At 37.0% G+C, this 13223-nt stretch overlaps 1 protein-coding gene across 6 annotated transcripts in view; it reads left to right on the top strand.

Annotated features, from left to right (window-relative positions):
* TAB3 (TGF-beta activated kinase 1 (MAP3K7) binding protein 3) overlaps nt 1–13223 on the top strand; it is a 62283-nt gene that overhangs the window by 15574 nt on the left and 33486 nt on the right. For all 6 annotated transcript variants that reach the window (XM_055375467.2, XM_055375468.2, XM_055375465.2 and 3 more), the window contains 3 exons: nt 1699–1801; nt 5734–5818; nt 6065–6168. The gene's annotated coding sequence lies outside the window, so the exon portion shown is untranslated. The remainder of the gene's footprint in view (nt 1–1698; nt 1802–5733; nt 5819–6064; nt 6169–13223) is intronic.

Raw genomic sequence — 13223 nt, 5'->3', positions numbered from 1 at the left:
GTTACATATATTACTATATTCTTACAATAAAGTAAGCTAGAGAAAAGAAAATGTTAAAATCATAGAAAAATATATTTACTACTCATTAAGTGGAAGTAGATCATCATAAAGGTCTTCATCGTTGTCATCTTCATGTTGAAGAGGCTGAGGAGGTGGAGGAAGAGGTGGGGTTGGTCTTGCTGTCTCAGGCATGGCAGAGGCAGAAAAAGGGGAGGAGGTGGAAGGAGAGGCAGGCACACTTGATGTAACTTTTTATTTTATTGAAAAAAATCCACATATAAGTAGACCCACATAATTCAAACCTGTGCTGTTCAAGGGTCACCTGTACTTAGTCCATCCTTAAATTTCCCTAATTGTCTAAAAAAAATTCGTTTTTTGATAGTTGATTTGTTTGCAACAGGATCTACTCATTGTATTTGGTTATACCCCTTAAGTCTCTTAATTCTCTTATAATGTATAACAATCCTGTCTGCTTTTTTTCATCTTCAGACTATGCCATTCTGGTGAGGTATTGTTTAACTTGTTTCTTTATCCTCTTACTTCGTATGGACCAGAAATTAGATCTATATGCTTAATTAGGTTCAGAATATATTTTCTTGGAGGGGTGGGCAAGAGTGCTTGTGGTCACTTCATATTACATCACATCTGGAGGCACATATCATCTGGTCATTTCACCTTAAGTGTTGTGAAGATTCATCAGAGGGTTCAAGTGGTGACAGCTTGATCCCTTTGTGAAGCCCAACCTTTTACTTAATGCTTTTAGCATCCATTGATTACTGGTGCATGAATTAGTTATGTAATTAAAGGTTGCAAAATTGTGATTGTTCAATTTGGTCACTTCTGCTATTATTAGCTGAAATATTTATATATGGACAAACTGCTTTCTCATTCACAAGAGCTATTTGGTTAACCTGAAATATGTAGTCATTTATTGAATTGTTAAATGTATAACTCTATTATTTTACTAAGGCTTATGATAAAGTGATTCTTGAAGAAGTTAAAGCTATTCCTGAATGTTAGATTAGTAATTTTTGTGGGTTGGGTCATGGGGAAGGTCTTCCAATCCTGAGCGAACAGTTCTAATCCTATTGAGAAAAGGTAGGGTAGCAGGGAAAAACAAACAAAAAAAACAGAAGAAAAGATTGTATACTCTCTTCATTATTGTGGGCTTGCAGTGCGGGTGTGGTGCTTACTTGGGGTATGGGAATTTTAAGAAGTTCCTCTACTTTACCAGAGACTAAATCAGACTCACCACGGAGTCCTTTAAATTTTAAAGACCTATGGTCCTAAAAGGGCCTCAGCACAGTTTTGCAATCAAATTCATTAAATTTTAATGACTAGTACATCTTGGGAAGCTGCAGGGACTCCTGATGGTTTTCCAGGGATGCAGCTAAAGCTCCTCTTGCTAGCTTTCTCTGAAGCTAAAATCTCAGGAAAGCTTCATTTGTCCCCTCTGCTGTTGTAAAGCTCTATCTTAGGCACTCGAGGTGATGAGAGAGGAGCAGGCTGGCTCAGGCAGTCAGAAAACTTTCTCTTAGTATCAATTAAACATAAATTTCATTCACTGAAATTTCATGTAGTAAAATGGCTGCCTGCTTTTTCATGACCTTTTATTCATACACTATATCACTTGCTCATACTGTTGTATTTAAAGCTTTCACAGTTTGAATCTTACCTCATTAGCCTTTTATTTTTCAGGACACTGTCTTCAGCCTTTTCTTCAAGTTTTTGACCGTGGATTGTGTTGTGTCAAACTGGACAAATTATCTTAGTTGAATTTTCACCAGTTGAAAAATTGGAGGTAAGGAGTATATTTCTTTTTTGAAAATGAATCTATATTACTGTTAACATGTTTACACCCTCCCCTCCATTTATATTCCGTGTCCTTTGTGCATTTAAGAGCAAGGATGACAAAATAAAAGATGTCCAAGTGATTTCATGTGTTTAGATTTAGGCCCTAAGAGCAGCAGCTGCTACTGCTACTACTAGTACTAGTACTACCACTACTGCTAGTGGGAGTTACAAGTTCTTTGGACAATTCATTTGCTATTAGAAACCTCACCAGAAAATAGAAGGGTAATTTAGCAGTTTATTTTGAATAAAAGGGGCTAATCCTACTCAGGTGCCAGATCCCCAGCATTGGAGCTGGTGGAGATTGAAAGATCTGCCCCCAGGAAATAACTAGATGTGTGTGGGATATACGAATCTTCCAACTTCCTAGTTTTTGTAATTTTTCTTATTCTCAAATCCATGTTAAATAACTGAAGCAGATGGTAAATACAGTATTATGAACAAATAAGGGTATAATTTTGTTAGTGGTATTGTAACCATAATTCTTGCTTTGAACCATTGGTAGATCTGTATCAGGAAAGACTACATAACAATATCAGCCGTGATTTCTACATAGTTCATCTTTCTACCTTATGAAAATGTTCCCACTTTTTATAACATCTGTTTCCTAGTATCCAGCATGGGTATGTGCTGTGAATTAAATACTTAGGCAAGATGTTGTGACACCCGTTTAATAATCTTGGCTTTTAACAAGTTTTAAAATCCCTCCAGCCTTTAGTTATCTTCTTGTGTGAAATGTTTGTATTTGGGTTGAGTTCAGGGTTTCTCAGATTTGGCACTATTGGCATCTTGGGCTGGATAATTTTCTGTTGTCAGGGGCTGTCCTGTGCAGTGTAGGATGTTTAGCAGCATCTCTGGACTCTGCCTGTCAGATGTCAGTGGCACCTTTCCTCAGTATGACAACCAAAAATATCTTCAGATGTTGCCAAATGTCCCTTGCAGGGAAAAGTCACCCCTGGTTGGGAACTACTGGGTTAGATGATGTGGAGTTTCTTCCAGCTTTATAATTCTGTTGTTTTTATTTTAAACAAAAAACCTATTTTTTGTAATCCAGCTTAAATGTCATCTCTTCCCTGAAGCTTTCCTCAGCTCTCCTTCTCTTTGTTCTACCTTCATTGTTTCTTTTTCTGACTACTTATTATAGAACTCAACCCCACTCTATTATAACTGCCAGTGTGTTTCTCTCACTACGAGGACATGGGTCTTCTGTATCGCGAAGCTTAGATTTTATTAAATGAATGGGCAATGGATTAGAAATTGTTTAGTTAATGATTATAAATAGCATTTCTGTTAATCTTTCAAACTCTTCCACTAGGAAATTCCCATAGTTGTGATCTTGGATTTCAGGGTTAATGAGACTGATTATTCATTTTAAAAAAAAATCTTTTAAATATATTAGAAGGCAGGAGCCTCCTATAGGTATGTGAGGATGCTACATGAACACATCTAGGCTGCACTTGAGAGAAATCACACAGAAATTCATAACGTGAAGAGTTAAGTCATTTCAACTGTCATATCCAGAGGGTTTCTCCAGTACTTCCATTTTGCTTCTTAATCAGCAAGCTTCCATCTATTTAGAAGAAGGTAACAAGGAAAGTAGTAATAGTTTTCCTTGTATAACTTAAAATATATCACCATATTTGAAGTCACTATTTCTCAAACCCACAGTAAGAAATACATTTTAATCGTAATCTAGTACATACGCACATACCTGAAACAAGTTTTTTGAATTAGTATTTGCCATTACTGTGTGTGAAACACTTCGATATTTTCTGTTATTTCTTTTTCTTTTCCCCTTATAGTCATCACCTAGTACATTTGTTATACAATACATTAATAAGTCAAAACCCACCATTTGAAAAACACTGTTCTAAGTAATCTCTTTAAGTAACAAAATGTGCAGATGATCTGCCTCTGGCATATGTCACCAATAGGTTGTTCTATCTTTCTTTTAAAATAACGTCATTTAGGAATTGATGCAACCAAGACCTTAAAACACCTTGACCAGAGCAAATTAGATTTCCAGTTATTTTCAAGGCCTATGTTTTGTCATTTATATTGGATATTTAGTGTGTACAAGGCACTGTAGCCAAAAGAGCATGTTTGGTTCTTGTTCTCAAGATTTATAGTGAAAAATCCTAGAGGAGAATAAAAAGTTAATATACTAAGTGCTGAAAGTGATAATCAACACACAGTGACTTTTATAGGCATTTAGGAAAGGGAGAAAACTTTGTAGGCATTTAGGAGGGGGTTAACATAAATGTGGGATGGCAAAAAACAAACAAAAGGCTGGGCGCAGTGGCTCACACCTGTAATCCCAGCACTTTGGGAGGCCAAGGTGGGCAGATCTCCTGAGGTCAGGAGTTTAAGACCAGCCTGGCCAAAATGGTGAAACCCCATCTCTACAAAAATACAAAAATTAGCCAGGCATGATGGAGGGTGCCTGTAATCCCAGCCACTCGGGAGGCTGAGGCAGGAGAATTGCTTGAACCCAGGAGGCGGAGGTTGCAGTAAGCTGAGATCGTGCCATTGCACTCCAGCCTGGGTGACAGAGCAAAACTCCATCTCAAAAAAAAAAAAAAAAAATGTGGGGTGGATTTCGCATTGTTGTATCAGAAAGTAGAAAAAAGTATTACACATGGTAGAAATAGCATTTATGTCAGTGCACAGTGCTTCTTGCTCATACTTGAAGTTAGTTTTTTTTTTGGATAATCAAAGTAACTGAGAAATTAAAAAATAAGAAAGTTTGGTAAACTGCAAAATTAAATGTATGATATAAACACAGGGTATGTTATTTTAGCTCTACTGTGGTTGTAAAATGAAGTTGACTCAGGAGATCAATTAGAAACTTGTATGTATGATAGCTCTGATAAAAGCCAATATATGCCCTAAAATGATAATATTAACATTGAATTACTAGGTTTACTGAGAATGCGGATAATCTCTAAATGGGGAGAGAGAGTGCTCATCTGTCAAAATAAGTGAATAAGGTTACTATTCTCTCTCTCTCTGTCTCTCCCCCCCCACGCTTTCTCTCTCTCTCTCTCTATATATATATATATAAAAGCTATATATATATATATATATAAGCTATATATAAAAGCTATATATATATATAGCTTTTCACTAAACAGAACTAAACAGAAAACAGGGTTTATAATAGAGGTAGCATTTTTCAAAAAGTTATACACACTTTGTGCTATGCAATTGAAAATCATATAGGCAAGATTACAGGCTCACACCTGTAATCCCAACACTTTGGGAGGCCCAGGTGGGTGGATCACTTGAGCCCAGGAGTTTGAGACCAGCTTGGGCAATATGGTGAAACCCCGTCTCTATGAAAAATAAAAAAATTAGCCAGGTATGGTGGTGCACACCTATAGTCCCAGCTACTTGGGCAGCTGAGATGGGAGGATCACTTGAGCCTGGGAGGTTGAGGCTGCAGTGAGCCATGAGTTTGCCACTATACTCTAGCCTGTCTCAAAAAAAAAAAAAAAAAAAAATTATATGCATGCTTCATAGGCCTGGGCTTAATCCTCTCTTTTCTAAATAGAATAGAGGCTCAGGATGCTAAGTCAGAACCAGGTGTTGACTTAAGAAAATAAGCAGTGGACTTGTTTTTCTTTTTGAACTTCTGCTCTCTTCTGTGGGATAATGTAGAATTTAGTTGCTGTAGAAGATATTTCTGACCTAAAAGAAAAGAAGATTCAGCTTGTAAGGATACTTGGGAAAGAGCCAACCTGCCCTGAAAGTGTGGTCTAGCATCCTGTCTGCTGTTACTTTGAGGCACCAGAGTAGAGGCACAAGTCTACTAGTTTTTTGTTATTTTCCATATTGAGTTGGGAAGTTAGCAAAAAGATAACCATCTTTTCGTTTTCTCAGATTTCTAGACTACTGAAAAGAAGTTGCTTTCAGAGCTGGAGATGTGAATAAAATTTCTGTGCCAGGGTTGATAAACCATCTTGAGGTATTTTTTTTTCTAATTTTAAATAACTCTATTTTTTAAAACAGTTTTAGTTTTACAGAAAAATTGAGAAGATGGTACAGGGAGTCCCCATATACCCTGCACTCAGTTTTCCCTATTATTAACAGCTTACATTAGCATGGTACGTTTGTTACAATTAGTGAACCAATATTGAAACATTATTATTAACTGAAGTCTATATTCAGATTTCCTTAACTTTTACTGAACATGTTTTTTTTCCTCTTTCAGGATTCCATCCAGGAAACCCCATCACAGTTGGTTGTTATGTCTCCTTAGACTCCTCTTGGCTGTGACAGTTTCTCAGACTTTTGTTTTTGAGGAGTACTGATCAGGTATTTTGTAGACTATCACTCAATTGGGATGTGTCAGATGGTTTTCTCATGGGTAGAATGGGGTTATGGGTTTTAAGGAGGAAGACCACAAAGGTAAAGTGCCATTCTCACATTCTCATCACATCATACAAACAGTCCATACTATCAACGTGACTTATCACTGTTGATGTTGACCTTGATCACCTGGCTGAGAACGTGTTTGTCAGGTTTCTTCACTGTAATCTTTTTTTTTTTTTTTTTTAAACACCCCTTTCCTGTATTGTGCTCTTTGGAAAGCAGTCACCATGTGCATTCCACACTTAAGAGGTGGGAGGTTATGCTCCACCTCCTTGAGGTGAATCATCTATGTAAATTGTTTGGGATTTTCTGCATGGGAGGCTCCCCCCACCCCTCATTTATCATTCATTCATTTATTCAGTCATTTCTTTATCTCAGTATGGGCTCATGGCTATTTATTTTATACGTTGGATCATAATATAATACTACTTTATTTATTTTGGTGTTCAAATTTTTCCAGCTTTGACCATTGGGAGCTCCTTCAGTTGGCTCCTGTGTCATTTCGACATGCCCTCATCATCATGGGATTTTGATTTTTTAGTACTTCCTTACTTTCTGGTACTACAAGATGCTCCAGGCTCATCCTATATATTCCCTGCCCCAATTTTAGAATCATCCATTTCTCCACAGTGCCTTGGTTCCCTTTATTAAAGAGAGAATGCAATTAGAAATCAAGAACTGGGTGCTGGGTGTGCTCATTGCTACTGGGGTATTGTTGCCTCTATGTCCTCTCAGCTGAAATTTCCGTGTATATAGTCTATATATTTATGCATATTTATAAATATTTTTATGTATAATTTTAATGTGGCAGCTAACATATTCTTTGTGGGGGTGTTAAGTTTAAATTAAATATGAATCTATCTGGAGGCCATATTTAAATTGAAAATGTTTTTGAGGATTATTTTAATATTATTTCAGTCTCATAGTATATCTCTTGAGACTTACAGAATATGAGATAGATGCAGTGAATATGTGACTATTTCAAAATGGTCTCTACTGTAATAAAAATCCTATAGGATGACTGTTTCATAAATTATTTAGAAGGCTTATTTAGGGGAAATAATAACTATCGTATTCCTCTCTCCCTTGTTATTTGGTAGCACCTTTACATATATGCATGAAAAATCCTGAAAATGGAACTCTTATCTCTGCCAGTAAAAGACCATTTGTTGTGCCTCAATATCAGCCACTTTTTGTTACTGTTTAACTTGAAGAATTCACACTCTAGTACAAAACCTCTTCTGTTTTAAAAGCAAGGTTTGCTTTAAACTGTTGTTAAGAGTTATGACATCATCAGCGTCTTACCAGGTAGCCAGTAGTACAGAAGAATAATGGTTAAGAGCATAACCTTAAATTTGTATCCTAGCTTTGCTACTGGTTGACTGTGTAACCACAGGCAATTTATTTGCCCTCTCTGAACTTCAAGTTTCCTTTTTGTAAAACGTGGATGATAATATTACCTCTCTCATGGAAGTATTTTAGGGATTAAATGAGGTAAAGCACTTAGCACAGTACTTGATACACAGATACGGCTCAGTAAATATGATCTAAAATCAAAACCTCCAAAGCAGCAAAAAAATAGATGAAAGCTTGAAAGCTTTATACTCATATACATACTGTGTTTTGTTCAACAATTATTACTGGACCAGACCAACCAGAAAAATTAATGATTCTTTTATTTTGCAATCCTAAAAGTTCTCTCAAGACAAGGCTAACTTTTCTTCAAACCTGGGAAATGCTCAATCACCTCATTACCTTAATATGCTAGCAGTGGCTGTCAGCCCAAGAAAGTATTGCCTCTCTAGAGGCCACTTGGGGGTGCTACTGAGATTTTATGGGCGGGGCCAGAATGCTAAATACCTTTCATTGCCTGGGATAGTCTTGCATGACGAGGAATTCTTGTGCCCCAAATTATTGCATCAATAGTATGCCGTTGAGACACACTAGAGTACACTGATACTTACCATTGTATCTTTAAACCTTTCTGCAGAACACATTTCAGGTGTCACAAACCCAGCAGGTATCTAGATGAGTGAAGCAAGGCCAGGCTGCAGTGTTTGGAATCAGCTACGGAGTATAGGAACTAGGCAAACTGTCCTTTCTAAAAGGGGAGTGGTACCTTAGTTTCAGCCAGTTGTTGCCTGCAGTTGCTAGATCACGTGATTTTTCAGAGAAAAGCTAGATATGTACATTTTTATGTGATGTCTTCCAGTTTTAAATGTAGCTCAACTTAAAAAAAAAAAAAAACACACACACACTGTGGCGGCCAAACCAGGCAGATCTGTGGGCTGAATTCATTCCACAGACCCTATTGGTTTGCAACCTCTGATACAACTGTTTCAGGAAGTGACCTAAAATTCTGACAGAGGTAAAACACTCTGGGCCATAATGGCACCACCCTGTTTATTTGCTGAGCTCAGGAAAAACTGTGGAAACAAAGCACTAGATGTCGACATCATTTTCTAGAGTGTGGGGAATTGTGGCATTAGAGCAGAACTCTGGGGGAGCTTCCTCTCTGATTGGGAGGAGCAATTCTGTTGGGAGACATCATAGCAATTGCTTTTTCAGGAACAGAAACCACTGTGCCTTGTGTTACCAGCAGTCTTGAATTAGGGAGGTAGCTGCACCACTGAAGGAAGCCTCTGATTCCACTGCTAAGCATAGCATCTGGGCCGCATAGTCTGTCTCGCCTTTAAGAAAAGAATCCTCACAAAGCTGACATGCAATAAAGGCTTAAAACTCTGCAGAATCTCTTGGTTCATGTGGCCCCTGAACTGTGTGATGATCATAGGGTTTATGTCTTTAGTATTTCTTCTTTCTTGATCTAGGGTTACCGCCTACACAGCTCCACAATCCACAGCTGTGGCCATCTGGACTTTAGTGGGGGTGTTTCAAGGGTGTCCCAGGAGTTTGGTCATGCCTGAGCCTAGCCTGTACAGCTTAGATACTGCTTGAGTCCTCTGTCTGGTTTTAAAGTGACAAATCATCATTCAGCACTTATTGTATAAAAAATAGCCCATTATAATGTTAAGAAACAAACTCAATGTGTATTTTGCTTAGTAGTTGTTGCCTACATTGATATATTTGGACAAGAATAGATTATATGCTTTGATCTGCACGGTAGCCACATCTATAATATGACACTATATGACAGTGTTTTCATTTTGTTTCTATTGGATTAAATACAAAAGTACAGCATAATACTTTACTGTAAAACTTTGTGTTTTTAAAGGAAATGACTATATTAGGCCATTCTTATGTCACTGTAAAGAAACACCTGAGGCAGGGTAATTTATAAAGAAAAGAGGTTTAATTGGCTCAGGATTCTACAGGCTGCATAAGCATGGCACCAATATCTGCCCAGCTTCTGGTGAGAGCCTCAGGAAGCTTACAATCATGGCAGATGGTGAAGCAAGAGCAGGCATGTAATATGGCAAAAGCGGGAGCAAGGCGGGTGAGGGAGAGGTCCTAGAGTTTTAAACAATCAGATCTTGAGTGAATGGAACAAGGACTCACCTAGGATGGTGCTTAACCATTCACAAGGGATCTGCCCCTATCATCCAGTCACCTCCCATCAGGCCCCAACTCCAACATTGGGAATCACATTTCAACATGAGATTTGGAGGGGACAAACATCCAAACTGTATCATTGACTTAATTTATTGGCTGGAATATTTTCTGTTTGTAAACAGAAAGCCTCCCAGTGAACAAAATGGAAATTGCTTTTTTAAAGTATTTTAACATGATATAGTTATCAAAAAATTAAGTTTGAGAGTGTTATATATTACTGTGAAATACTAAATGATTATTCATGTCAGTTAGCGCTGATGTGAGTGAATGTTTGTACAGGGCAGAGTGCTAACCACTATTAAGATTACATACATAATCCCTTAAGAAGGATATGTGTTTACCAGTTTAGATTCCTATTTGTTGTGAAAAGTCAGTCTACTATTAATCATCTTTTCAGATGGTAGCCATTTTTGTAAGCTGTTGGCTTCCATTTGAAAGATGCTTTAACATGTTTCTTCAAAGGAAAGTATTTATAACCATTTTTTAAAAAGGCATTTTCTTCTTGTGTGTTTAAACAGCTAACTTATTTGTACAAGAATTATTTTTTCCTTCCCTCTCAGTCTTCCACCTCACCACACACCTTTAGCTCCCTATGTGAATGATAAACTTAATGAGGGTTTGCTCCTTAGCCAGTCAAAGAAAGGCACTCATCATTAGAAATGTCTCTGATACCTACTAGTGACACAGTGGAAAGAACACAGACTTTGGAGCAGGCAGGCGTGGATTTGAGTCATGATTCTGCCATACGTTCATTCTTTGAGTTCATTTTCTTATTTGTAAAATGGAGATAATCATAACTACCTTTTAGAGGCTGCAGTGAGCTGCGATTGTGCCACTGCACTCCAGCCTGGGTGACAGAGTGAGACCCTATTTCAAAAAAATAAAAAGAAAAAGCAATGAGAGGCAATTCACAATTGCAAAATTGTGGAACCAACCCAAATGCCCATCAATCAGTGAGTGGATAAAGAAACTATGAAAAATACATATGATGGAATACTACTCAGCCATATAAAGGAATGAATTAACAGCATTTTCAATGACCTGGATGAGATTAGAGACTATCATTCTAAGTGAAGTAACTCAGGAATGGAAAGCCAAACATTGTATGTTCTCACTGATATGTGGGAGCTAAGCTATGAGGACACATAGGCATAAAAATGATACAGTGGACTTTGGGGACTTGGGAAGAGTGGGAGGGAGTCGAGGGATAAAAGACTACAAATATAGTGCAGTGTATACTTTGGTGATGGGTACACCAAAATCTCACAAATCACCGCTAAAGAACTTATGTAAGCAAATACCACCTGTACCCCCAATAACTTATGGGGAAAAAAGCAATGTGAGGGAGGAAGAAGATGGGGTGTGGATTGGTTAGGCTTAGCTTGAGTGGATGTGTAATATATTATAATAATCTAGTTTGTGTATTTTCAAAAATCTCCATAATAAAAAAGCTTTATCTCTCAAAAAAAAAAAAAAATCATAACTACCTTTGAGGGCATATTATTAGCTACCAGTAAATGGTAGCTAATTATAGTGATAAAAATAATGGTAACCTTGGATTCAGTAGCATCTGAGGTTTCTGAAGGCTCTGACAAAGCTAGGTGAGAACTGGCCGCTCTCAAGATCTCTGAAGTATATGGAGCCTATGCTTTTGACACCTGAAGCCTGTCTGTCCTTGTTTTGATTCTTCTTGCCTTTTCTTCTAGCTCATAAAAAAGACAATGGTATTGCCCTTGTATTTTAAAGGCTTGTAATTAAGGTTGGAAAATGAATAAAACCGTTTTTGGGAGCCATTGGGAAAGCTGGAGTTAGGCCTTTGGCTGCTTCAGAAGCTCTTTATTGAAGGTTTGATTAAATAGCCATGAAGTGTTCTGAATGTGGTTTAGCACCTAAAATACTGGGATCACTTCCTGTTAGGAAAACTGTTATTTCTGTAAATACAAGCCGATTTGATTAGTTAAGGTCATCCCTACCATTAAATTCAGTGAATTCCTTTTTTCTCCCCATTTCTCCTAATAAATACTTATTGAACAGCTAGCCTGTGCTAGGCCATGTGCCTACTCGATTGTATACCCTCAAAGGAGATGTTGAATTAAGGAATCTAAGAGTTGTAGATTGTCGCCTATTATTTAAATGAAGATCCTAAAGACTTAGAGCTGTACTGTCCAGTAAAGTAGCCACTAACTACAGGTGGCTACTGAGCACTGGAAATGGGACGAGTGTGAATTAAGATGTGCTGTAAGTATAAAATATACACTGGATTTCAAAGATATCATTTGAAAAATATATATAAAATAACTGATTTTATGTAGATTACATTTAAAACAATACTTTTGACATGGGTTAAATGTTACAATTAATTTCACCTGTTTCTTTTTAAGTTGGCCACTAGAACATTTAAAATTATACATATGACTCACATATTTTTACTGGACAATGCTGCCTTAGAGCTTCAGTGACTTGGTAGGATTATACATCTAGCTAGGACTCCTTTGGCCAGTGGAAATTATAAATTGCTTTACTGTGAAAATGGAAGATAGATAATTCAAACCCCATTCAGAAAAAAGTTAAATTAACACTAAGGACTTTGAAATAATTTACATTTTAAATTAAATCCTGGATTGTTAATCTGGTAGCATCTCTTAGTATTTCAGATTTGGAGTTTTCAAAAGGGACAAACTGGAAAAATATACCCATTGATTTAGAAGCGTAAACCAATTTTTTTTCCTAAGTGTTCACAAATTGCCCTATATAGGTGACTCCACTCCCCTGACATTTGCTGGGTGGGGGGATGGCAGGAGATGGGGGGACAAGAGTCATCTAAAAGGCTTGTCTATATATTTTTCTTTGAATATGAATAGTGTTTTATCCAAATCTATCTTATTAGGTAGACTGGTTTAGTATAGTGAAATTGATTCATCATTTAACAGATACTTGAGTAGTTGGGCTCTGTAAATACAGCGGTGAACAAGGCACAGACCTTCAGTAGAGCTACAGGCTTTTGTTTGGTTAGCTGGTTTTTGTTGTCATTTTTACTTTTTATTTGGAAATAATTTTAAACTGACTAAAAATAGGAGAAAGAACCCTTTACTTAACCCTTTACCGCATACCCTTTACTTAAATTTACCTATTAACATTTTCCTGTTTGCTTTATAGTTGTCTGTGCACACATACATGTGTGCATGTACACATGTTTGTATGTACACACGTACATATATTTTTTTCTGAACTATTTGAGAGTAAGTTGCATGCCCTTTACCACTGAATGCTTCATTGTCTAATACTGAAAAATAGGAATATTCTCTTATGTAACCACAGCACAGTTATCAATTCAGAAAACAGGAAATTCAATACATTTAACATTGATAGAATACTTCTAATCTACGATCAACATTTCACTTTGGTCAGTGGATCCACTCATTTATTTT

This window comes from Gorilla gorilla, chromosome X, assembly GCF_029281585.2.
Source record: "Gorilla gorilla gorilla isolate KB3781 chromosome X, NHGRI_mGorGor1-v2.1_pri, whole genome shotgun sequence".
Taxonomy (NCBI): Eukaryota; Metazoa; Chordata; class Mammalia; order Primates; family Hominidae; genus Gorilla; species Gorilla gorilla.
The sequence above is the reverse complement of the archived record's forward strand: the minus strand, read 5'-3'. Positions and strand labels throughout refer to the sequence as shown.